The sequence below is a fragment of the Ornithodoros turicata genome, chromosome 6 (genome assembly GCF_037126465.1).
Source record: "Ornithodoros turicata isolate Travis chromosome 6, ASM3712646v1, whole genome shotgun sequence".
Lineage (NCBI taxonomy): Eukaryota > Metazoa > Arthropoda > Arachnida > Ixodida > Argasidae > Ornithodoros > Ornithodoros turicata.
The window spans coordinates 1,015,985-1,039,981 of NC_088206.1; the positions used below are offsets into that span (position 1 = coordinate 1,015,985).

Below are 23,997 nucleotides of genomic sequence, written 5' to 3' on the forward strand. Positions count from 1 at the left end.
TGTGAATAGTGAACTGCTACTGAACATGTGAACAGTGGACTTCTGAATAGCGAACACGTGCATAGTGAATTGCGAGTAGAGCACATGAGAAGTATGTTTGGGGAGTGTGGAGGGGGGTGGCAGACTGGTACAAAATACTGCGCAAACGTATTGAAAATAAGATACTAAATACTCTACGGAAAAAGTATTTAAAATAGACAAAATACTCAAAACTGAAAGTAATTTGAGTAGAGTACTAAATACTCTAAGAAGTATTCAAGATACTCTTTAAAGTACTTTAGTATTAGCAGTAAGTGAAACGCGTATTCTGAATGTGGCCTTACAAATGAAAGGAATAAAGTTAATCAGCCATGCATATCTTTCATTTGCAACGTCTTGGTGTCAAGTAATGCTTGGTGAACTTTGGTGAACCCAAGTAAACTTTGTTGATATGTTCTGACCCAAAACTTCGTAATCCCTCCTGTATGTCGGTTCGGGTCTTTCAACCTCTGGCACGTGTTTATTTCTTTGATGACCAAGGAAATAAATGCCGGGATTGTTTTGTACCTAATCCCCTGGTGATTCACCTGGCAATATGAATAGGAACAGTTTTCTGACGAAGTTGGCTATTGACAAGCAAGGCCAGGCTTGGGACCAGCCTATTGTACAAGAGTATAAATGACAGATTCGCGAATTTCCGAAAAAAAGAAAAAGAAGAAAAATGGGGTTAAATTCCAGTGAGCTGAAAATCTCGGCACGGCGGGAAGCGTGCTGGATATGGCGTGACGAGGAAGGAAAGTATTTTGAGTACTGAGTAGCAAATACCGAAAAAAGTATTTTAAATACATTAAAAATACTTGTCGCAAAAAGTATTGAGTAGAGTACCAAAATACCGAAAAAAGTATTTAAAATACTGTATTTTGAGTACGTACTCAAGATACGTACAAGTCTGGGGGGTGGGTGAGAATTTATGTTAGGAGTAGCAGAACAAGTCGGGAGACGAGTTCAATTTCTCCTCTTTTTTTCCCTTACAAACAAACTCTTTTCCAATCGCGCACTGTGTGATACTACTGCTGGCTTCTATCCAGGCTTGAACAACCGCACAACAAGTTAGCCCAATATTGGACCTATATTGGGCCAGTATTGCCAATATTGGTCCAACATTGAGCCAACATGTTGTGCTGCTTGGGAAGATACTTATTAAAAAAAGAGTGTTTAACATAAATGACTGAGTACGAGACAAAAAAGTAACTGAACATAACCCTGAGCCATTGCAAAAGCATAACCAAAAGCATTGGAGTCGAATACTAGATTTCCAAAAAAAGTAACTGGTTGCTATCAAGTATAACTTTCTTTTTCTATCACATCACATCAACTATCAAGTAGCAAATAGAAACAGTGAAACTGTGTATAACTCGAAAAAAATCTCATTTTTTAAACATTGGGCGCTGTTGGAACGATCTGGGCACCTGAAAGACGGAGGCGATTGAAGCGAGGTTCGATGTTATACCACGCCAGTGTAAAATTGCACCCTGTGTGGTTAGGCAGTAGACTTGTACGTTGAGACAGCAGCGAATATTCTCAAAGTGAGCAACCGAGGAGCAAAGTCCATGAAGCGCTTTCTACTGGAAGGGGGTAGCTATAGTACCTGATGCATTGTTGTTTGGCGGAGCGATTCTGATGCAGCCCTCTTGATATCCTTGTGGGACATTGACTTGCAGACCTGAACGTGACACACATTCTCTGACATACGCACGGCATCAGTGGTCTGAGATGATAATTGTACCGAAACTTCTCGATAAACAAAGGCCTATAGACTTTACCCATAATCCATAGACTAATGTTTCTATGTGTCTTGTTGGGGACAGCGATACTCGTTTCGTCTCTTGGCCGCTGGGAACCCACGCAACGCCGCTGAGTGTAGGTCTTATCTCTGGGTATGTCCAAGAAGTTCCGGTAGAGCACCTCGCTACTTTGGAGTGGACCAACAGAAGTGTGCTAGTTCGTAGCAAACTGACATGTGAACTCAGTGTCCATGAACAGCTCAAACCACAGTGGACGACGCTAACGTCACGTGACCTGCGTGATTATGACGTCACCGGCAGGTGTGAGCCCAGTCACCATGACAGCCTCCCCATCTCGCACCGCTTCTGTCCCTTCATTTCTGCTTTTCACTTTTCTTGTATACCGCCACCTGATAAGGAGGAGGGTTCGAACCCGTATCCTGACAGAAGCGGGCCCAGCTACCAATAGGGTTTCCCCCCAGCTTTTTTTAGAGCCATATTTTTCAAATGTTGCACGTAACGTGTATAGAAAGGAGCCAACCGCCTCGCATCGAACCCGCGCCTTTTTAATTTTAGGGGGATCCCCCCCACACACACAAGGGGCGAAAAGTGTTGTCGCTGACAACTTTGGAAGCGCCCAATCCCAGTGAAAGACAGGGGGTACCCGAAAAGCTACTAAAATCCATATGGGAACATTGAAATACGGAGTACGCAGCTGTTAAATATTTTCCACAAGTACACAGGACAAAATTGGGGTTGGCAACATGTCCCTGAGCTTGGGTGAGGGGCGAAAGACAAAAACGAACAGCACAAGACGAGGTTCAAACCAGAAATAAAAGTTTTATATAGCTGGTAGAAATATATGTTGCCAACGTCAAGTACACACCAGCTCGCTTGCATTTTACTTCTATGCTCAAAAAGGAGGTATCAGGTTTTACTCCATAGTGCGAGCTGAAGAAAAAATGTGAGTAGTTGGACAGTCCTCCTTTGCGATAATTGAAAAAAAAAAGAAGAAAGATATGAGAGGCAAGAAAGAGCCCTCAAATCATTTGTGGCAATTTCTTCACCACTTCGTGTAGCGCTGAACAACAACAGAATGGTTATCGATCCCCCTACGAGGCGTTTCTAGGCGTCGTCTGTTGACTGGACCCAGATGAAGCTTCACCTAGAAGAACAATCCTATTTAGCCCGTCTACTCATCGGGAAAACGAAGGTATCCAGAAGATATCCCCCATCATTCCAGGCTATCCCCCCTAACACCACGTGAGGATCGATGCTCCGTCTCCCTCTCCACATCAGCCTCCATTTCTGTTTTTCTCTCGAATCCAAGACACCCTGCGAAGACGCTCGCATGTCGCGAAAGGAAGCGATTATCCGATTACGAAGATTACCTGATAAACGAAGACTGATTACCGGTGAGTCGCAGCCCGGATAAGGCTAATTTCTGGGCCAGCCTATACATATAGGAAAAGGGACTTTCGTGAAATCCTGCTAGACCAATTACTGACTATGTGAAAACTACAACCGAATTAAGAATAACGAGAATTTTCTTGCGCCTGTAGAGGGACCTCGTTGAATTTATACTGGTTAATTTCTACGGGGCTAAACCGTGTATACGCTGACTCACAGCCCAGCCCTGACTAACCTTTCTTCCCTTTCTTTTTTCAATAAACATATCAACCTCCCCTCTCTAGCTAAGCACGCATGACCCATGGGGGACCGCAGGCTGGATGAAAGATCGCAAGGAGATAGCTATCCCGATAAATCCCTGGACATTATCACCACATGAACGAATCTCATCCACAGCCTTCTGTTCTGGACCCACGAATGGTGTCCACCAAATTAATTCCGTAGTGGGTATGAATCTCGATGAATTCGTTTCTCAGTTTGTCCGAATTTTCGAGGGAAAGTCGCGTTATCACGGTGAAAACGGCCGTTTGGTCTAACATATCGAGAGGCTCCCTGCGTTGGCCGTTGGCGAACGAATACACAGACTGTTAGGGCAAATGAAGTGTTAACACGAATAAAAATTGCGCTTTCTGTTTTTTTGTTTTTATTTTTCTGCGCGGAAGGCAACGCATCAAAAGACACAGTTGTGGACGAGTCAAAGGCACGAAGATTAAGCTAGGACAAGGACAGATTAGTCCATGTCTGCGCGCTAGCGTAATGTTAGTGGAGCGCAGTTTTGAACTGACGTCCACGCTCCTCACGTTGACAACATCAAAGGTAGCGATCAATAGTGTAAGTTGAGCAGAACAGAGAAAGGAAGGACGGAAGCCGCCATCCCTCGAGGATGAGTACAGTAGGAAAACCTGCACTGGAAGCCACCAGCACGTTCTTTTTTGCTTTCATCCAAGTCTGTCTACGACAGAGGGCGCTCCTAAATCCGCAGTTGCACTTCCCCACTGCGCTTTAGAAGCCCGACATGTGGAAGGGGGGAGAAGCTGACAGAAAGGGAACACCACCCGATGGTCGTTGCAAAGCTCCCCATGGTGGGGGGAAGTGTCACTGATTGGCCTCACCAATAACAACCAGAGAATGTCAGCCAACAAAATTTACTGCTCTACACTGTTCTATCACAGACGTCGTTTTCCCATCGGTCATCGACGCAAAGCTCCATTTCGTAGATTCACTCGTCGTGTTTACATAGCTGCGTGACACCGGTCATCAATTTGAGAGGAACGAATGACACTGTTGAGAGGACGTCTACAGTGACGAGATAAACAAACTGACGCTGACAATTTTCTCCGAATCACGTGTCTCTGTTTTCATGAAACAAATGGTGGGATTCGGTGTTTAGCGGCAGGCACGAGAAAATGACTTTGCACACGAGAACGTTGAGCTAGATGCCTTGGAAGGGTTACGTCTCATGTTGCCCAATCCAAGTTATCGCATTAATACAGGTTGGGACAAAAGTTTACGGAACATGCGACACCCTAGCGGCCGCCGGAAGCGGGTGAGTTCACTGTTTCGGAGGTGTGGAAGGGTGCGCTTTTAGCGACACACAGCGGTAGCTTCCTATTCCCAGACACACCCAGGCGACACCGGAACTACCACTGTGTGTCGCTAACAGCCCACCCTTCCACCCCTCTTAAACAGTGAACTCACCTGCTTACGGCAGCCGCTGGGGTGTCGCACCGAAGAAAAAGTTCGTTGCTCGCGTGTTCCGTAAACTTTTGTCACGACCTGTAGGATGGCTGAGTGGCGAAATGGGATTGTAGGCGTAACTAAACAATGCTCGTGGGTCGATACCTTACATAGTCTCAAACAAGGTGTGTGCGACATATCACATGAAATGAGACCAGTCGATATATATATAGATATAGTCGATAAAAACGGTGAACAACAAGTAGGAAGCGACTCTTCTGAGCCTGGGAATCTACGGTGATACTGCCTAGGACCGACTGGACAGAGGCAGGACGACGCTGGTGCACTTTGACTCACCGGACAGAACACGAAAGTTGGAGCTTGTCCTGTGTTCATGCTCGTATATTGCTGTTCACAGCAGTCGTGAGGTGCGTTGAAAGTTCCATGCACGGACGCGCCTGAAACTGAAGCCAAGAACCAATGGCTATTCTGCTATTCCGAGACAATAACTTTCTATCCAGGAACAACGAACACACATATGTCGTCTGCTCCCTCGCCACCTCGGCGGCCGTGTCCAAGTGCAATCAAGGATTGGATTTTATTTTGACGAAATATTTTAGTTATAGCTTCGAATCATAAAATCATTCATTTCTCTTCCTGTGCTTTCTTTTCTCTCTCTCTCTTTGTTTTGTTTTGCGACATGATATGTACCTGAACCTATATATGCCTAGCCTTAGTTTTCCTGTTTGTTCTGTTGATTTCATGAATACGTAGCCAAAAACAATCGAAAAACGCATAGCCGTAGGTGTATAGAAAAGGCAAGCTGCAAGTACAGTGAAGCACGGAAATGTGTCTCAGACACTGTTGGCTCCTTTTTCATCGTCATCCCACTCATACGTTAACCCACATGCACTGAGGTATGGTACCGCTATTGCTGCGGTGAATCACCTCATCCCATCCCATCCCATCGTCATCCATGTATTAGTTGTTGTTGTTGTGTTGGCTGCGTGCCAAGAAACCACCTTCTTTATTCGCGTGACACAGGTCAGTATATAGGCGAAACTAAAGTCACTAAGCTACGAAGCTTATTTAGTGACTCTAGGCTAAACTAAAGTCACTAAGTAGAGGAGTCTATAGGCGAAACAGGACTGCCTCCCGCATACATGAACACGCTAAGGGATGCGTAGATAATCCGCTATAAAAAAAAAGAGAGAGAGAAGGATTAAGCAAAATGGGAATAGGCGAAATGGGATGACACGCACGAGCATATAGGCATCGTCCGCTCCCCGACTTGTTTGGCGTCCCCATGGACGTGTAATCAAGGGGCGGAACCATTCTTTGTCATAACTTGTAATCATTATATCCTTCATTTGTTTTCATCGGTTTTCTTCGTTTTCTTTTTTTTGACGTAATATGCATATTTGCGTACATATATGTCCCTAAGTGCTCCTGTTTGTTCCGCTAGCTTTATGAATATGCAGCAAAAAATACGTTGCTGATGGTGTGTAGCCTGAGAGGCTGCTGGCAGAGTACAGTAAGCTGGAGAAATATGTCCTAAATACTGCCTGTGTGCCAATGAACCACCTACTTTGATGTTGATCGTGTTGATTTTGGCGAAAACATAAATAAGAGGGACACCCATCTTCTGTGTTTCTTTCCGGTGACATAGGTCAGTAGGTGAGATGGGACTCTGTGCAGTTTGGGGTGATGTGTAAGAGATGAGTAGATCACCCTCTGAAAAGATTACACAAAGTGGGAATAGAGAAAGTGGGAAGACACACTTGAGATATATATTAGGCACGAGTTAAAGCTGGGCAAATAATGCGGCATGTGATGCTGCTAGTGAAAAACTCTGTGCTATAGCTAGTGGGGTACAAACGGTAACCCCGTACACCCATGTGTCTCTCAACTGAAGACTAGCATACCAGACTTTGTGGTCGCACCCACAGCTCCCAGCACTCCTCCTTGGGTATCCTTGTACTCGTCTCCAGTACTCCTCCTTGAAATATTGGGGACAAGCTGGTTGAACGATAACCATGATTAACTCTTAAGCAAAGTATCGTTTGCATGCGTAAATAATTCATTTACAGTGTACGCACTTGAACGAAAATGTTCGTGCCGTCTGCTTATAACACAGCTGACGCTGTGGGAAATTCATTAACGTATATAAGAAAAAGAAATGGCCTAAAAATTTACTCCCGCGGTACTCCCACGTTTACTGACAACTCTGCGGATTTAATGTTAACTACTGACACGTACTGTCTTCTGTAACTCTTGAAAAGTTGTAAAGGTGCACCACGCACTATACGTATACCTTTCAAGTTTCATGGGCAGAATGTCATGATTGATGAGGTCGAACTTGGTAAGGTCTATAGGAGAATTCCCAGTGTAGAATCGATATTACATTTAATTTGTTCAACTATACAGTAATCAAGGCTGTAGACGTTGATTCACCCTTCCGAAAACCAAACTGAGAATTAACCAGTAACTGCTGTTCTGTAAAAAAAAATTACGTAACCGTACAAACAATAACTTCTCAACAAGTTTGCTTAACGCGGGGAGAACTGTAAGGGTTTGGTAGTTAAGTAAGGTGGTTAAGTAATTACATTCAATTACTACGCGAGATTTCCCTCCTTCAGTTGCCCATCGGAAGCGACCTTCTGATGATGGGAAACTGAAAGAGGGGAATCTCGCGTAGTCATTGAATTTAATTACTGAATTAATTCGAGTAATTATTTTTAATTAGGTACATCTGAGAAGTGTATGAATGGAAGGAGTAAGTTACTGTATAAAAAAAAAATTCGGCTCCGTTGCATTTAGAGGGAGTGCAAGCCTAGCAAGCAGTGCTTCCGAAGTACTGTCATATGATCTTCCTCTTGCGAACTCCATGGTTTTTTATTTTTTTGATTGCATGTTAGCGCCGCGAAGCAACTGTGGCTATGAGCGGCGCACAGACGTGAACAGATGGAGGGGGCACAGGGGTTAGTATGCGTCAGGGGAAACTGCAGCGACATTCATCTAGAGAGCATACCGGAAAACTCGTGGCATGGCCCTTAAAAATGGGTGATAGGAACAACAGGCGAGTCAGAACGGACAGAAAAACGGGCCTCGTTGGATTAACTGACAATCTACCCGCATTCCTGATTCCAAGATTGCGGGTTCGTGCCTTTGCTGAGGACGCGAACAACTTGGCAGCATTTATTTGTTCTCTGCAGGGGTGGTCGACGGATACAGGTTGAATGCGTTCCGTCTAGCATGGAGCAGAATGTGTTCTATCCTCACAGTGCAATTAAATTTACAAAAACGCTCTGAAAAAGCAGCCATGCGACAATGGAGGCCTTGCCCGATCTCCTTGCGTGACGCAATCAGGTCAATGTGAGGTAGCACCAGCCGCGAAGTCACATTTCTCATTCAAACTGCGTCCGCTACGTACACCTGCGTGGGATTCTCTACGTCACAGAGCGACTTAAGCACTACGCGGGCCATTTGAAAGGGAAGAAGCTGAAAAAAAAGGTCCCTCCGATGGTTGTGAATGTCAAAATGTGTGAAAAAAAAAAAAAAAAGGTAGCGAAGCTAGTTTCGATTCAGTGATTTATCCAGATCCCCCCCCCCCTCCCAAATTTTTGGAAGCCTCCCTAAAGCAGGCCTTGCTATATCAGCTTCAGAAACACATGTTTGTAATGATGAGTAAAGCTCTCATGACGTAACTGTAACTGACGCAAAAGGCCGTCACAGGGAAAAGTGCGAAATTCCTTTATGAGAATCACGTTTTCAGCGAAATATCTATGGCTTCAGGGTGGCTTTTGTTCCCTACCCAGGTCTTAAGCCACAGTATAGATATATAAGTAGTACAGTTAAATATGTTGCAATATCTACATATATATAATGGAATTTTCCCGAATAATAGAAGGTGCTTTAATCTGGCTTAAATTGACGATTTATACTAACCCACCCGGTCCCCCTAATAAAAAAAAAAACAAAAAAAAACGCGCCTTTGTTTCGATAACAACATGGCTTACTAAACTATACATATAGGGGAGGTAGTATCTGTGTTATTTCCTCTTTTTCGACACACGCAGTCGAGATTCCACCACCGGCGGGCACGGAACCATTTATTCTCCAATGGAAACCCATCAGAAGGAGTTGTTGGGTTTGTACAGGGGGTGTGCGACATCACCCCCCCCCCTCCCATTATCTACGATGATCGTTCTTGCGCAAGAGCACATGTTATCTGTTGCCTCACACCCAAAAACGAAGAATGTATCTTCAGTGCTCCTTTAAAGAACCCTCGTATGGGGAAACTACCGACGGCGTCGATCATAACAGTTACTTCGCTAGATAAAACCAGGGCGTAATTATTTCTTCGAAGTACTCCTGCAGCTATAAACGTCTCAGAAATACAATTTAGTATTATATTTTAGCTCTCTAGTAGTTTCTCTAGTACTATATTCTGCTTCCGATGGGGCTGTTGCAGGGTGGCAGCTGTGTTGCAATCAACGAGGACTGGAGAGCCAGATGTTACTCCGCACCGCATACATTTCGCTACAAGGTCGGTCGGCGGCCCTCATTAAAAAAAGAAGAGGAAAGAGTGCAAAATCTCGCGCATTTTTTTTAGCTTCCCCGTACGTTTGAACGTGCCTCTTGTCTCCCCTCATATGGGACGACATGAAAAGGGGAGATTTACCGAAAACTCTCGTACAAACTTCGTTGAAAAGAAGCCTTATAAAAAGTTATCACTGTACGTGGTTTAGCTCTGTCAAAGGTTCGCTTTGCGTTTCCTGCATGTACATAGCGTTGCGTAGAATTAATAATAACAACTGGGCCGTCTCTTGGAGATGCCAGAAGTCGACGAAATAAGGAACCGAAAGTATTGCAGTTTGTGAGCGGCCGTTCGCGAAAACAATGAACAGCGCAACGAAGAGCACATAGCGTAGGTAAGCTGGGTAGTTAGCGTACTTGCCGGAATAATACCGAGCGACACGGTACATGGCTTCCTTAACTGGCAAAACAGAAAGTACAAGTACACTGTATGGGTGTGCGTGTACTCTTGAAAACCCGAGTATGCCTATTGCCACCTGTCCCCGTGCGCAGCCTTGTTCCGAGTGACGGCACAATAATAGAGGGAGTCTGCCAAAATCGTCCATTGGGATGAATGCCGCAGTCTTTAATGAGTATGACTGAAGAGGCCGTCAACATTCCATATAACTAGTCATCCGGTAATCACCTGAGCAGCGTATGAATGTTTGAAAGATCGAGGAAAAAGAAGATTCCTTGCGTGCGATAGGCAGTTTTCCACGTGAGAAGTGCTGGTAGATGCGATGTCGTTTCTAGTGGGGGAAAATGCACACCAACAACACGAAAATCAACGAGCACGCACGCAGGAATATTAAGGAACTCGGCTAACGGCAGTCCACACGAGCACAGTTCCTATGACTGCCGCGGAGTGGCAGCACTAATGGCGGCGCCCATTTGTTGTTTCGCGTTGTTGTCGGGAGAGCTCCAGATTCTATGCTATATGGCTGTACGTAAGGCGGAAAATGATTTTTACTCGGTCCAGCTCCCTTTCTGGGAACCCTCGTAACTTTTGGAGAGCCATATGTCCCCCTCGAGCCGAGTCTGTATCTCTGACGGGAACTGATGGTTCTAAGCTTACTGACGCTCACTGCACGGTAAGATTTAACGAAGACTTTGCGAGTGTTTTTACACAGGATGCACGATTAGCACACTGACGTGTCACAAGCTCGCACAGCATCTCCGCTAAGATTGTGGATAAGATTGTGGTCCCAAGGATAAGATTGTGGTCACGCAGGCAGGGGTGATCAAAATCATTGAGCGTTTGAAGTTGTCATCCTCATGCGGGTCCGACCTCATTAATTCTAAAGTTCTTAAAAACACGAAAAATGCGTCCTCATTATACTTGTGTGCCATTTTTTTTCGCAATGCCTCGAGCATGGGGAAGTCCCGAGTGACTGGCGGCAGGCAAAGGTCATTCCGATTTTTAAGTGCGGAGACAGGTCATCGCCCCTGAATTATCGACCCATGTCATTAAGAAGCATATGCTGTAAGATAGTCGAACACATTATTTATTCTGCACTCTCACATCATTTGGAATCTCTACTTCTTCCCATTTCAACACGGGTTTCGTAAAGATTTTTCCCGTGATACGCCTCATTTATATCACATCTGAGATGGATAACTCCACGCAGACGGACTCCATTTTTTCTCGATTTCCGAAAAGCTTTCGACTCTGTGCCTCACGCGGGTCTCATTCATAAGCTCTCTCTCCTTAATATCTACCCTGATGTCCTTCGCTGGATCCACAGTTACCTATCCAACCGGTCACAGGTTACACTTGTTAACCAGACCCTTTCTCCTTTCACTCCTGTTTCTTCCGGGGTCCCGCAGGGTTCAGTTCTTGGACCTCTATTGTTTCTCATCTTTATCAACGAACTTCCAAATTCATTAACATCCTCTATCAGGCTCTTTGCTGACGATTGTGCCGATATCGACCTAGACGTTCTCCTTCTGACCGGATGGCTCTTCAGCAGGACCTTAACTGAATCTACAACCGGTGTTCTGTCTAGCTGCTACCACTAAACGCTTCCAAATGTTGCTACCTCCAATTTTCTCGGTCCCATCAGTATCACATTGGTCCCTCCCCCGTCCCTTTTTCTACTTGGGTCTCACCCTTTCCACTAACCTTTCTTGGCATTTGTCAGTGATGCAAATCGTGTCCTGGGCTTTCTTCGTCGGACTCTACTGCTAGCACCGGCCTCTGTCAGATGTCTTGCATATCAGACTTTCGTCTCGCCCAAATTTGAATATGCTTCCAGCACCTGGGACCCACACCACGCTAATCATGTCGATCACCCTGAATCTGTTCAGAATCGTGCTACCAGATTTATTCTTTCTAATTACTCGTATCCATCCAGTATCACCTTACTTAAATCGTCTCTAGATCTGCCTGCACTCCAGCAGCGTAGGAAACTTTCTCGCCCGTGTGTCTTCCATAAACTATATTACGGATCATCGATTCGCCCTTCGTTCATACGTCCAGCCAGTTACATCTCATCTAGATTAAACCATTCCTGTAAAATACAGCCTATTACTTGTAACAACTCTTACTTCATGTACTCATTTTTCCCCCAAACAATCTCCAACTGGAACGACTTGCCTCAGTCACTCGTATCCATCTCCGATCATTCATCATTTCGAGCTACATTAGCTACTTACCTTTATTGTTAATAGGTGCACTATTGTCAATTTGTATTAAGTGTTGGATGTCTGTTTTCCCCCTCTTCCCGGCATCACAATATGTGTGCATATTCTGCGCATATTTAGAAGTTTCACGTCTCATAATTACATTCATATTTTGGAAGATTTTTTACCCCATAAAGACATAAAGTCCCGGGTCCTACTGATCAGGTTGAGAAAATACTGTGAATACTCTGAATCGCTTCTCTCTCTTCACTTCTTGTATGTCCCACTCTCAATGTGCGGAAATATACGAGTAGCCAGTGGCGCCAGGGTACGCGTCACCCGGTGCGGAGACAGCCCCGCTACATTATACCATGAAGGCTTCGAGCGGGTTCACGGGTACCTTTCAAATTATTTCTCCCACAGTGCCGCACTTTCGTTTTTTGCCACACTCAAATGTAACACTTTCAGTAGCCTCCTCATCAAACGGCTTGTGACTTTCCATTCTAGAGGCTGTATCCTTGCATTTTGAAAATGTCATTGCAGGATGTTTTTGTTAGCGTGCTGGCCATGTCACGTTGAGGCTGGGAGGTACCCGGATTCGAATCCAGGTGCCGGCTGTGCTGTCTGGGGTTTTTCCTGGGTTTTCCTCGGACGCTTTCAGATATATGTCGGCACAGTTCCCTTAGAAGTCGGCCCAGGACGCACATTTCCCCACGGCGAGCCCTTTCTTCACCACCACGGGCTGAAGTGATGCATTTAACGCGCGTTATGGGATAACGACAAGGCCCACCAACGGACGAGATTTATTTTCCTCCTTGAGTTGAACACGACTAACCATTTCTGCTGATCTGATGTGACCGCCATGGTAAGCCTAACGGTCGTAAAAAACCTGGATTTTATTCACGACAATTACTTCTACCGATGTCAAAAAAAAAAAAAAAATTACGCAGGACTGCGATTGTAAGTAATATGTATTATTCGACACTATCACTCCGCATTTCTTCGCATTAAAGCATTAATATAAAAAAAGTGGAATTTTAAACGGTGGATTCTTAACGATGGAATATCGTGGCATACCCGTATGGGATGTCTCGGTATGAGTTGTCTCGGTATATGAGTTGAATGTGGTACGAGTTGTCTTGGTATGGATCCTGGTATGAGTTGTACTGGTTTGAGCTGGGTGGTCGCCGTTGGGAGGCTGTCTCAAACGAAAGACGTGCAACAAGGAAGACGGAGCCAGCTGCTGTGTTTGGAACGGATGCACATGAGGACGGTGTCGGGTAGGCAACACGTGCGACTCAGATGAATCACAGCTTCCCCCCACGAACAGAGCTCCGAACAAACAGAAGCTCCCTCTGTTTTTGTGCCACTCTTGAGCAGATGTTCTGCAAACAAGTTTGTTCGTGCCCATAACAAAACTACCACTGTTTTCGAATTTTGCACTGAAGCAGCTTTCTTATCTTTGGCGGCCTCACCCGAAGCATTTCAAAGGAGAAGTGGAAACGAGATAGCCATATTTTCGAGTTGCATATTGAGCATTTTCGAGACATAAACTTATGGGCAACGTCACGACTAACGCCCTGGAGGAATGTGCGTCCTGGGCCGACTTCTAAGGGAACTGTGCCGACATACATAAACTTAGGAATAGCGGGACAAGCCTCTTCACGGGCCTCAAACAAGAAAGCAGCCAGCAGAACGCTTTGCACGGGCCCCCGCAGATTGACAGCGCGAGTTCCGTGGCTCCATTGTCCCCTGCAGTGTCGATGATTGATTATTTAAAAGAAAACCAGGGAGAAATTGAACTTGTCTCCTGACTAGTTCTGCTACTCCCAAAAACAAAACAACAAACAAACAAACAAACAACCCAAAACAAACAAAAGTACATTCCCCATCCCCAACAATTAGTGTGTTAGTACACTAAGTGCAAGTGAATAAATATCACTACAACATGCAGAGAAACAGATACACATTAATGCAAAGATACACACACGAAATCCTAAGATATGAGTTCCATGCCGCAGCTCACAAGGAAGAACTTCCCCTGCAGTGTATTGCGATGCTCGTTTCCTCACAGATGTCCATGCAGGTCAAGTGCGTTGATAGCTGCAAGTTTAGCAAGATGAGTACACAATCTTCTCATAGAAACGAGCAGTGGCACATAACTAGGGTTAAGCGTTTTCGGTTGTAATCGAAAAACACCGAATACAGAGGGACATTTCAGGAACGATGACAGAGATCAATTACTGGACATGCCCAGCAAGTTGTTGATGCAGATCAGAAAACCATACAGAAATACGATGGTTGTCCGTTTACTCTTTCGTTAGCCGTAAAACGTCCATGTTGAATGAGCGTCGTTGGGAAATTACACTGGGATTTCTTTTCACCAATAGCTGTCGGGTAGACCACGCCAGGAAAAACATCGAAAAACGCCGATTTCGTAAAAATCAATAAACACCGAAAATATACGTCGAATCGGCCCAAAAATAAAAACCGAAAAGCGGAACCCTACACATAAGCTATTCGCGCTGAAACCGCACTGTTGAGGCGTCCAGGAGACGTCGATGATCAGGGTCAATTTTCCGCCTCCCCTTTTGTTCTTGAGTTTAGAATGCGAATTCTGGAAAGTGTGTCCGAAAGCCAGCGAGGGAAAACCCTTTTTGCTCCTGCTGATTGGCAAGATCCTACATAGTAACAGACGCGAAATGATGCAAAGATACTGTCAGGCATGATTGAGGTGACATCACCGAGAGTCATTAGCTGCTCTTCGAAACCTGCCATCACTGTTTCGAAATAAAATAACCTTATGGGGTGAAGCTGTCCCTCTGTCTCCCATAGAGCAGACTCAGTCTTTTTTATTTTTATTTTTTTCCGGCGAGTTTAGACTTCGCTCGAAACAGCAGGTCCATCACTCATTGCATGTCGCACAGTATCGCTTTTCAGCCGTGCCTCGAGGTATGTTCTCTCAAGCTCATTATAGATCAGTTAACAGAGACGATAATACATTGTGAGCAACGGTTGATGCCAAGGACGCTATTGAAGGACAGCGCATATATGATCCCGAGGTCAGCTCAACGACGCCAGCTGCTGTTTGGAAAACGCAAGATCACCGCTACAACGTGTTATTACTATACGTACTTTCGGGAAACGATCCGCGCACTGAGCGTGAAAAATGAGAGCTACAGCTTTTCAAGAAGAGGGACGTAAAAAGGTTCTTATGGCTCTCTCGCCATCACTCCTTCTTTCTTTTTTGTTTTTATCTCATCAAGAACATTTAATTCGTTACAGATCAGTCAAGTTACCTAGCGTCCGCTAAGAAATGGAATGGAAAATAGAAATGTTGCGGTCATATACGTGAAGCGGGCGACTCCTCTGGTGCATATGATGACTGCATCGTTGCTGCCATTATTGGTACTAAGCGGTCCATTGTTTCTGAGCGAATTGCGCTGCCGTCAGTAGAGAACTGTAATTACTATTTATGAAACTTATGCCAAGCGTTTCGCCTTATTCCTAGATGACAAAACGAAAAAATGTAAAGCGTCTAAGCGTTGTGTACCACTTGTCCATCAGTAATGCCTTTACCAGCGCCCGTGGCGTAGTGGTTAGTGTGATCGCTTTCCACGCCGAGACTGGGAGGTGACACGGGTTCGAATCCTGTCACCGGCTGTGTTGTCTGAGGTTTTCCCTGGGTTTTCCGAAGACTTTCCAGACGAATGTCGGCACAGTTCCCCATGAAGTCGGCCCAGTACGCATACTAACCCCCCTGTCCCCCACTCCTTCCTGCTGTCCTCTCTTCATCTGCCCACGTCTATACGCCGCTCATAGCCACAGTTGCTTCGCGGCGCTAACACGGAATTAAAAAAAAAAAGTAATTGTACCACTTGTACCTCTCAAGGCCCAAGTAATATAGAAACCGCGCGCTAGTCGTGCCTCAACGAAAAACGCATTGAATGGTCTCTTGAACTTAACTCCGCCAGTGCATATATACCGGGCATTTTTTTAAACCCTTTTTCGTATTTTTGAAGATTAAAAAAAAAGCTACGAGAACATCATATATGTCGTTCTTGCATTTGAGTTATAACGGCAAGGCGGACATCTACTCGAAGAAAGTATGCAAAAAGAATGATTCTCATTAAGAGTCATTCCATGTTTCTAAAAAATCGTGAAACGCGCACGTGCGTTAATATATCTCGCCTCGCATCTTGATATACAAATGAGCCGAAAGGCAAACCGCGCCTACTTGGAGCGCTCGTTCCATGTCAGAGAGGTCACGTGCTTTGAAGCGATGAAGATGATTGAAGTAGGTGCTAATGATCAACCGCTGTGCGGTCAACAACGGCGAGGCCAGATAAGCATCCGTCCGCGAAGGTGATGCACTCCTGAGGGTGTGCTTGCCGTGATTTATCCAGATCCCTCGGATCCAGGTAATTAGTCGTCCTGTATAGAGTTACAAACTCTCTTCGATGGGATGTTTGCCTAGCCCAATAACTCAAGAGCAAAATCGACATCTATGCTGCTCTCGCATCTTTTTCATTAAAAAATTATGTAAAGGATAATAAATAAAAAAACGCCCTGTGTAATGAAACACGCGCTCAGGACACTCAGCCGAGTTCCATCAACCGCCCGCAGCTGCAAGATAATGGCTTCGGATAAGACGTAAGGCACGTGAAATGTGTCAACCCTTTTCAGCCGCCGATGACCCCCACGGACAGCCAAAGTATCCGGTATCTCTAGGGGTCCATGACGAGAAACATATGCTCACAAGCCATTCTTGCCACGAACATGCCCCTCAAAATTCAACTGACGCTCGCTTCACTTCGGTGGTGGCGGTAATGAAAGAGCCAGCCATTGTCGGTCTCGCGGAGCTGGGCAACGTCACGACTAACACTGTGAGGGAATGTGCGTCCTGGGCCGACTTCTAAGGCAACTGTGCCGACGTATGTCTGACAGCATCTGAGGAAAACCCAGGAAAAATCCAAGGCAGCACAGCCGGCACCGGGATTCGAACCCAATGCCGGCTCGAGATGCATTCTCGACATGACATGTCCAGCACGCCAATCACTCAGACACGCGAGGCGGTCGCTTCACTTCAAAGCAGGAGCAAAACTGTTAATGTTCCCATTTCCTCAATCTATTATTAGCACCGCCAATTTTCTGGGGCCGGTGGAGGGAGATGTACCCTGATCCTCGGAGGAAAACAGACGATAAAATAACGCAAAATAATAATAATAATGAAATGAAGCACAGCTTCCAAGAAGTATGAAATACAAAATACAGAAATTAAACATCACGAATTTATCTAACAAACTTTCGTGCGGAAGCCACACTTCTTCGGGTTAGAAAATGAATGTAATGACAGAATTTCTTTGTAACTGAGAGGGCGAAGGAAATGACGTAACGAGAAGAAAACAACAACAGCAATTGAACATCAGGACGTTGGCCGTCGTAAGGAGACGACTGATTCGATCCCTTCCAGACCAGCAACTGGCAGTGTCGGGGCCACGGAGCGTCGAGGGAATTATGCGCGCGGACGCAAGTCTTTGGATCGCAGTTTTGTAACTGCGAGTACCTTTTGCATTTCATATAGTGGCACTGGTAAAAAGAAAAGCTGACATCAAACTATGAACAATGGATACAGTAATTGTGCTTAACCCAAACAGCCGATCCCCGCAGAGTCTGCGAGGGGGCCCTCTCTAAGTAACTTTCTCTTTGACAACGCACGAAAGTTGCTCAACTTCTAGATGAGACATTTCGTAACGTTTTACTCCGTCTGGAGCAAAATGCGTTAGTTCGTGCGAAAAGTAATAACAGTAGCCCCATCAACACCAAATATCATGTACCTGCGAGATTTATGTCCTAACGTCCGTCGATTTGTACGCCCATCGCATGTCCTCAGGATATCAATCAAGGGTGAAGCTGCAATATTCATGTAAGGCCCTGCACGAATATCCACGGGATGGCTAAACAGGCACCTATTTTATGGTGTAGTCCGTGCAAATCGCTGTCAGGTCAGCCTCAAGTGAGCTGGGCCCTTACTTGATGAAACGGAATAAACTTTGAATTAGACTGTCTCGCTTCAGTGTCTCAAAGAAACATTTGTGAATTTGCAGATTCTTGCGAAAATATAATCTGTGTTACAATAACACCTATTCATCAGCAATTCATACAGATATAATTATAAATATTACAGTAACACTTTAAGATATAAATCTTATCGATATGCAGGGGTCTGCAGACCTGCTGAAACTGTCACTATAGCGTTGTTTGATACACAGCTCAGTGTCATCTCTTGGGGAAAAACTGGGCTTTGTTCGAAGTAGTGACACGAAGTTTATGTCGTACTATTTAGGACTTGTGCAGTACTGAACGGCTGTCACTGAAATATCGATCACCCTGTCATAAGATTTTGTGCTGACGTATTCGGCATCCATACTGAAGAACCCCGAGACTAGGTACACGGAAAAGAGGGGACAAACACAAGGTAGTATCAGCATCGTATTCGGCATGTGTTAGCTATGGTACACGCTATGCCTTTGTTGCTATTACATGTTAATGAACCTTTTTGACGACGGCCTATGCGCATGCGCGTGACATTGAGGCGCCGAAGAGGGTTATTTCCCTCTTCCCTGGATGGCGCAGTATGGGGACGACAGAAATGGGGACCAGTAGGGAGATCACACGAACATGTGATCTTGTCGGTCCCACTCCGGACCGGTTTTCGTCCTTTGGGTTTGGGTAGCAACCCACGTGGATTTGTTTCGGCGCGCGCCGAGCCTTTTTCTCTGGAGAACCGCTAGGATACGACGCGAATGTGGAAAAGGTCCACAAGGACTATGATTTTAACGCAAGATAGGGTTACTATAACGCTTAGCTTTAAGTGTCGAACGCTGTTACATCAGCAGGTCATAAGGCATAAGGTGGTCGTTCTTGTTCGTATTTCTGTAGAGGACTTAAAATTGCGAATATGAATGAATACCGGTAATCCTGAAGACTGGGTTCGAGTCCTACAGCTGGCTAACCTTATCAGTGACTTTCATCTTTCATGAAAGGAATGTTCGTTCGTGTTGCTTGTTTTCGTGTTGCTTGTTCCATGGTTGTCATTGATGTGCACACAGTTCATACAATTATAGAAAATGTGTCTAAGATCCGTCGAACGGCACCATCATGGACATCCGTCGGACATGCCACGGACGAGCATTCCCGTCCCATTTGGACTTCTAGAATATACATTATATGGATCAAAGTAAATATCCCTGCGGGCGTCTCCTGGATGTTCTCTGGACTGCGACGTGTTACTGGGAGCGTAACCATTGCTTATGCAACAGCAATGACATCACAAATGCGCTGCTGTCAGCATGGTAAAGTTTTCTTTTGGGGATTTTTTTTTTCCTGTCTGAAAAAAGAGCACTTGTGAAAGCAGTCCCCTCATTTGAATGTACATATTATCCACACATTGACGACGTCTATATAAAAGTAACGACTTTCAAAAGGAACATCAGTGTGTGGATAAAGTTGCGAGTACAACTTTCGACAAAAAGGTTAAGTACTAAAAGGTGAAAGGTTAATTTTGGGAAAGTGATGATGATGATGATGATGACGGATAGAAGAAAAACATTGGGAAATACTCATGTAACGTCACTACTGTTACATGTAGTGGAATTATACGACATATCCATTATATATATATTACTATCGACATACTGTGTATTATTATCCAATCCTCGCAGTATAGCATGCATTGGGAGAAGTACATGATGGCAATAGACCTCTCCCTGTTTGTAAACAAATGACGTCATAGTGTTCGACAGCCCCACCAATTTGGTAGAGTTGAACTACGCTCGAAGCAAGAGGCGAACAAGGTCTTGAGGGGATTACGATGGTTCCTGAAAGGGACTACTTTTCTTTCAATAGGAGGCAGCGGACAAGTGTCCATTCGTGGAACCCAGCCCTCCCCTTCCGATATGTTGCGGCACGGTCCCTGGTTTCGGTTTCAGTCTGTCTACCAACATCATGATTCTCAGGTAGATGTCTATTGATGTTCTGAGGCTGGAACACATACCAAGTATGGTCAACAGTTTCCCCATAAAGTCGGCAGGGCTAGCTCAGCAAACTGTCCAGTGTGTGTATCTGTGGAAAGCACGGAACACATCGTTATGCACTGCACAAGATATGCATCCCAAAGTGCTACATGGAAGTCTGCTCTAGACCGCTTGGACAATAGAGCCTTCGATATATAGTGAAGGTGCTGGGAACCCAGGAAGAGAGATGCGGCGTTGTCAGCGCTTGTCAATTTCATAGTGAGCTGTGATATGGAATCTGTATTTTAGGACCGCATTCAAGGCATGCGTCGTCGAGTTCCCTGTTCCTGTTGGTTTCTCGCAATTCATTTCACTTCTTTGGGGATGTAGCTACGCATGTGCACGTGCAGTTCGGTGACCGGAAGGAGTGTCTTTTCATTTTTCTTTTTCCTTTCATTTATGGGATCTTTGTGGGAGTAGCAGAATTCGTTAGGTGACGAATTCAATATCTTCCTTTTTTTTCTTCCTATAGTCAAACTCAATCAAACTCAAACATAGAAAGGACAAATGCATACAAAGCCTCAAGTGCCTAAGAAATTAATGATGAGGGAAGGAAGTCACTCAAAAGGGTTCGAGTCCTACAGCTGGCTAATCTTTTCAGTGACTCTCCTCTTTCATCATCGGGAGAAGTAATTTGCGACCGTAAAGTCATTTCCGTCCTCCTATACGATTCCTCGAGAAAATTCGCGCGCGTGTTGTTTGCCACCTCGGGATGGGTAAGGATGGGTAAGGATGGGCCCTCGACGATCATCCGCACGAAGAAATTCTTCCCGTGCTGCGAGAGACGTGTTTCTTACGCTGCCACTTCGTATCATTATTATTATTATTATTTTTTCAACAACCCCGCTCAGAAATAAACGTTACAACGTTTTCTCACTCCAGGAGAGAGGCGTCCATTTAGGTGAATCAGAAGAGCATGGATGAAAAGCAGCTGTTGGTCTGCATGACGATGGTTCGTGTGCATGCCTCCTCATATCATGCGCACAAAAGAAACCGCCTGACGTGCATGGGCCTCAACCGGCGATTTCCAGCTGCCAACACAGCTGGCACGCAATCTCGTAACGTACACTGTCTTACACTGAGGCCGCAAAAGTGCAATAAAACGGTAACTCCTGGAGAGCCACTTTAGCATTACATAGTTCGCCTCGGCAAAGCACTGTGGCCACAGTCAATTGCACCCTTAGTAAGCAACGTATGACGAGCGTGTTTTCTAGCAGTATAGACTTGCAGTTTATACACACAAAAACAATTATTCAATCTCAAGCCGATTCCTTATATTACGTACGTCGTGGGGAGGGGGATAGGGGGTTTAAGTAAAAAGAATCTCGTAGTTAGTTTTATATCAACAAGAAACACCTTTCAACAACGGTTCTCCAACAATATAACACTTTACATTGGCGACGACGGATTTGGTCGTGGCAGGCGCTACCTCGTTGATGGAGGTAATTAGGAGAATGATGAATCCCAAAGTGTAGTGTGTAGTCTCGCATTGTCCGGAAATGTGTGTGGCGTTGCTAGGCCGTTGATGAACTGGATATGACGAATCAATTTTAACATTACCAGAGGTCGATAAAGGTCTTTTTGTGCGTTAGACTCGTCAGGCGAGGAGGGCTTTTTTTTATATATTGTGAAATGCATCGCTCAGCGCGGGGGGGGGGGGGGGGGATACGTTTATTGAAAACGGGAGGAAAGGTTACGAACGAAACAATTTAATTCGTTTTGAGATTCTCACTTGTACGTTTTCTTATCTCAAAGCGCGATAACATGTGTGGAAGAATATAGCAGCAACTCAAGTTCTGTCGACGTTACTTTAATGGTTCCATTTAGTCGAGTCTCTTCCATCCCCTCTCCGCTAAAGCAGAGCTGGCGCAAAATGGATCACCATTTTCCTTAGGTATGTCGCTGTTCAAAACAACGTGCTCAGCCCCACGGGGACGTTGTTACCATGGTGACATCCACCCCACATCCTCTGGGGCGTTGCAGCTACCGCATCACTCATAAATATTCAAGTTCTTTTAGGTGGACGTATAATTCCATCCTTATTGCGTCTTTAGCATTCGGCTACACCGGCTGCAAGAAGAGGTATCCAGTGAACCTGTAGGTGAAAAACCAAGTAGGTAAAAAACTTAGCAGATATATAGGAAGGAGTAAATGCGACTTACACGACGACTTGGGGGGGGGGGGGGGAACTCAGTGATTTATTTACACTTAAAGGAAGTTACGAGTCTACGTTCCGGCGGAGACCCCGCCTTCATCATCATCTAAAAAGACCAGTCATGTGTGCTAGGTTTTAAAGCACGTGATGGTGACGTCATGTCGGGGTTTTGCCCACGTGGTGGTGGCCGTCATGTCACTTTCGGGAGGGTTCTAGACAAGTCGTATCAAGATGTCATCGTCCGGGCAATTGTCTGGGGGGGGGGAGGTATATAAGTTTAATGAACAGAAGGTGGCGTCCACGCAGGGAGAGGTAAGCCAGACCTATGTCGGTTTGCTTGTCTGGGTCGGCTTGGCGTCCAGTCCCTTTGGCTGGGCTTCCGCTGTGACTGAAAGAAGAAAAGGGAGCTCGTGTGTGTTCTCCAAAAATGTCTAACGAACTGTTTTATCGCAGGAGTAATATCAATATACATATATCGAGTAATCTCAAGTCATACCAATCAAACCGAGACCTCGACCACGAGGTGAGAAGACCACATCAGCTCAAAGGAACCGCAAGGATACACGTTGCCAAAGGGGCTATCGAGCACGTGATCTTACTGAGCTTTATACGTCGGCGATAAGCTTCTGACAGGGGCCGCCACCACATGTCTTCGAGCCCCATAGTTGAATGCGTTTAAAATACCTCCATGTGGAGACATTGCGCACGTGGGAAAATGTATGTACGACTGTATGTATGTATATGTACGACTTTGCGTTACGCTAGTTCGAACATGTCTTTGCCGTGAAAACGACTTTAAATATATATGCAAAGGAAATTTATTAGGTTGATCCGATGGTATGTACGCCTTTCAATGACTAGACAAAGGCATAGCCAAAGGTAAGTGACAACAACGCCACGTAGAGAATGGCCTGCTCGATGTGTACAAAGTCCCTCTGTCGTCTGCTTCCACGTCTGCCTAAGTAAATGAATGTCTGCCTATGCAGCTGCTCGTTTTCGTTAACAAACGATTGTCATTGAAGTGACCTGGCAGAAGCCTTCGTTAGTCGGACTCTTGCAATGAAAGAAGGTTGAAACTCGATCGTTTTTATTTTCACGTCCATGCCGAGCGCACTTTAGTCTTCGAGGACAGTTGAAGCACTACAGACCGCAACCGCCGGGATAAACAGTTCATCTCTCCGAAACCGCCCTGGTGCTGTCTCCGTTGCGAAGCGGAAACATTTCCTCGCTTCGCTGCTCTCTTCATGTTATGACGGAAGCAGCTGTCCGAGACTTTTATCACGCGACACTGTCGTGCCGATACATAAATACCACCTGCAATCTGAACACGATAACCGTTGCGTGCGATATGGAGTCGCGTCATCCACAAATGAAGACGCAGCTGTCGTTCCGATAAAAAGGACCTTTGATTCGACACTCGGCTGTAACGTGAGCCGAGATAAGAGCACGCCTGAAACGTGTTTCAGACGCGTGGAGAGTTGATCGGAAGAGATCGGCCTCCGTAAAGCAGTGTTCCCAAATTTTCAAGCAACAACGACGAATATGTTGGCAGAAACGCGAGTTTTAGCAGGATGAAAACACTCTATAAAATCGACACGATAAAGCACGCATAGTATGATGACGCAAACTAGCTGGCGTGATCTTGAGATCCTTGAATCTGAGGAAAGCGTGCGCTTCTTCCTACCTGCTGTCAAATCAAAGCTGAGACACTTGAAAC

The 23,997-nt window shown here is 45.3% G+C and overlaps 1 protein-coding gene and 1 long non-coding RNA gene across 3 annotated transcripts in view; both read right to left on the reverse strand.

The window, feature by feature from the left end:
• Positions 1-20,160, reverse strand: part of LOC135398771 (uncharacterized) — a 98,272-nt gene extending 78,112 nt beyond the window's left edge. Inside the window, exons 1-2 of the long non-coding RNA XR_010424135.1 lie at positions 20,107-20,160; positions 14,039-14,153 (exon numbers count right to left, since the gene is read on the reverse strand). This is a non-coding gene — a long non-coding RNA (uncharacterized LOC135398771). The remainder of the gene's footprint in view (positions 1-14,038; positions 14,154-20,106) is intronic.
• A 2,139-nt stretch (positions 20,161-22,299) lies between these two features.
• LOC135398772 (phospholipid phosphatase 2-like) overlaps positions 22,300-23,997 on the reverse strand; it is a 99,136-nt gene continuing 97,438 nt past the window's right edge. The window contains exons 5-6 of one of the 2 annotated variants that reach the window (XM_064630212.1): positions 22,604-22,668; positions 22,300-22,533 (exon numbers count right to left, since the gene is read on the reverse strand). The gene's annotated coding sequence lies outside the window, so the exon portion shown is untranslated. Of the gene's footprint in view, positions 22,669-23,997 lie in introns of both variants that reach the window. The other variant, XM_064630211.1, reaches the window with a different exon arrangement.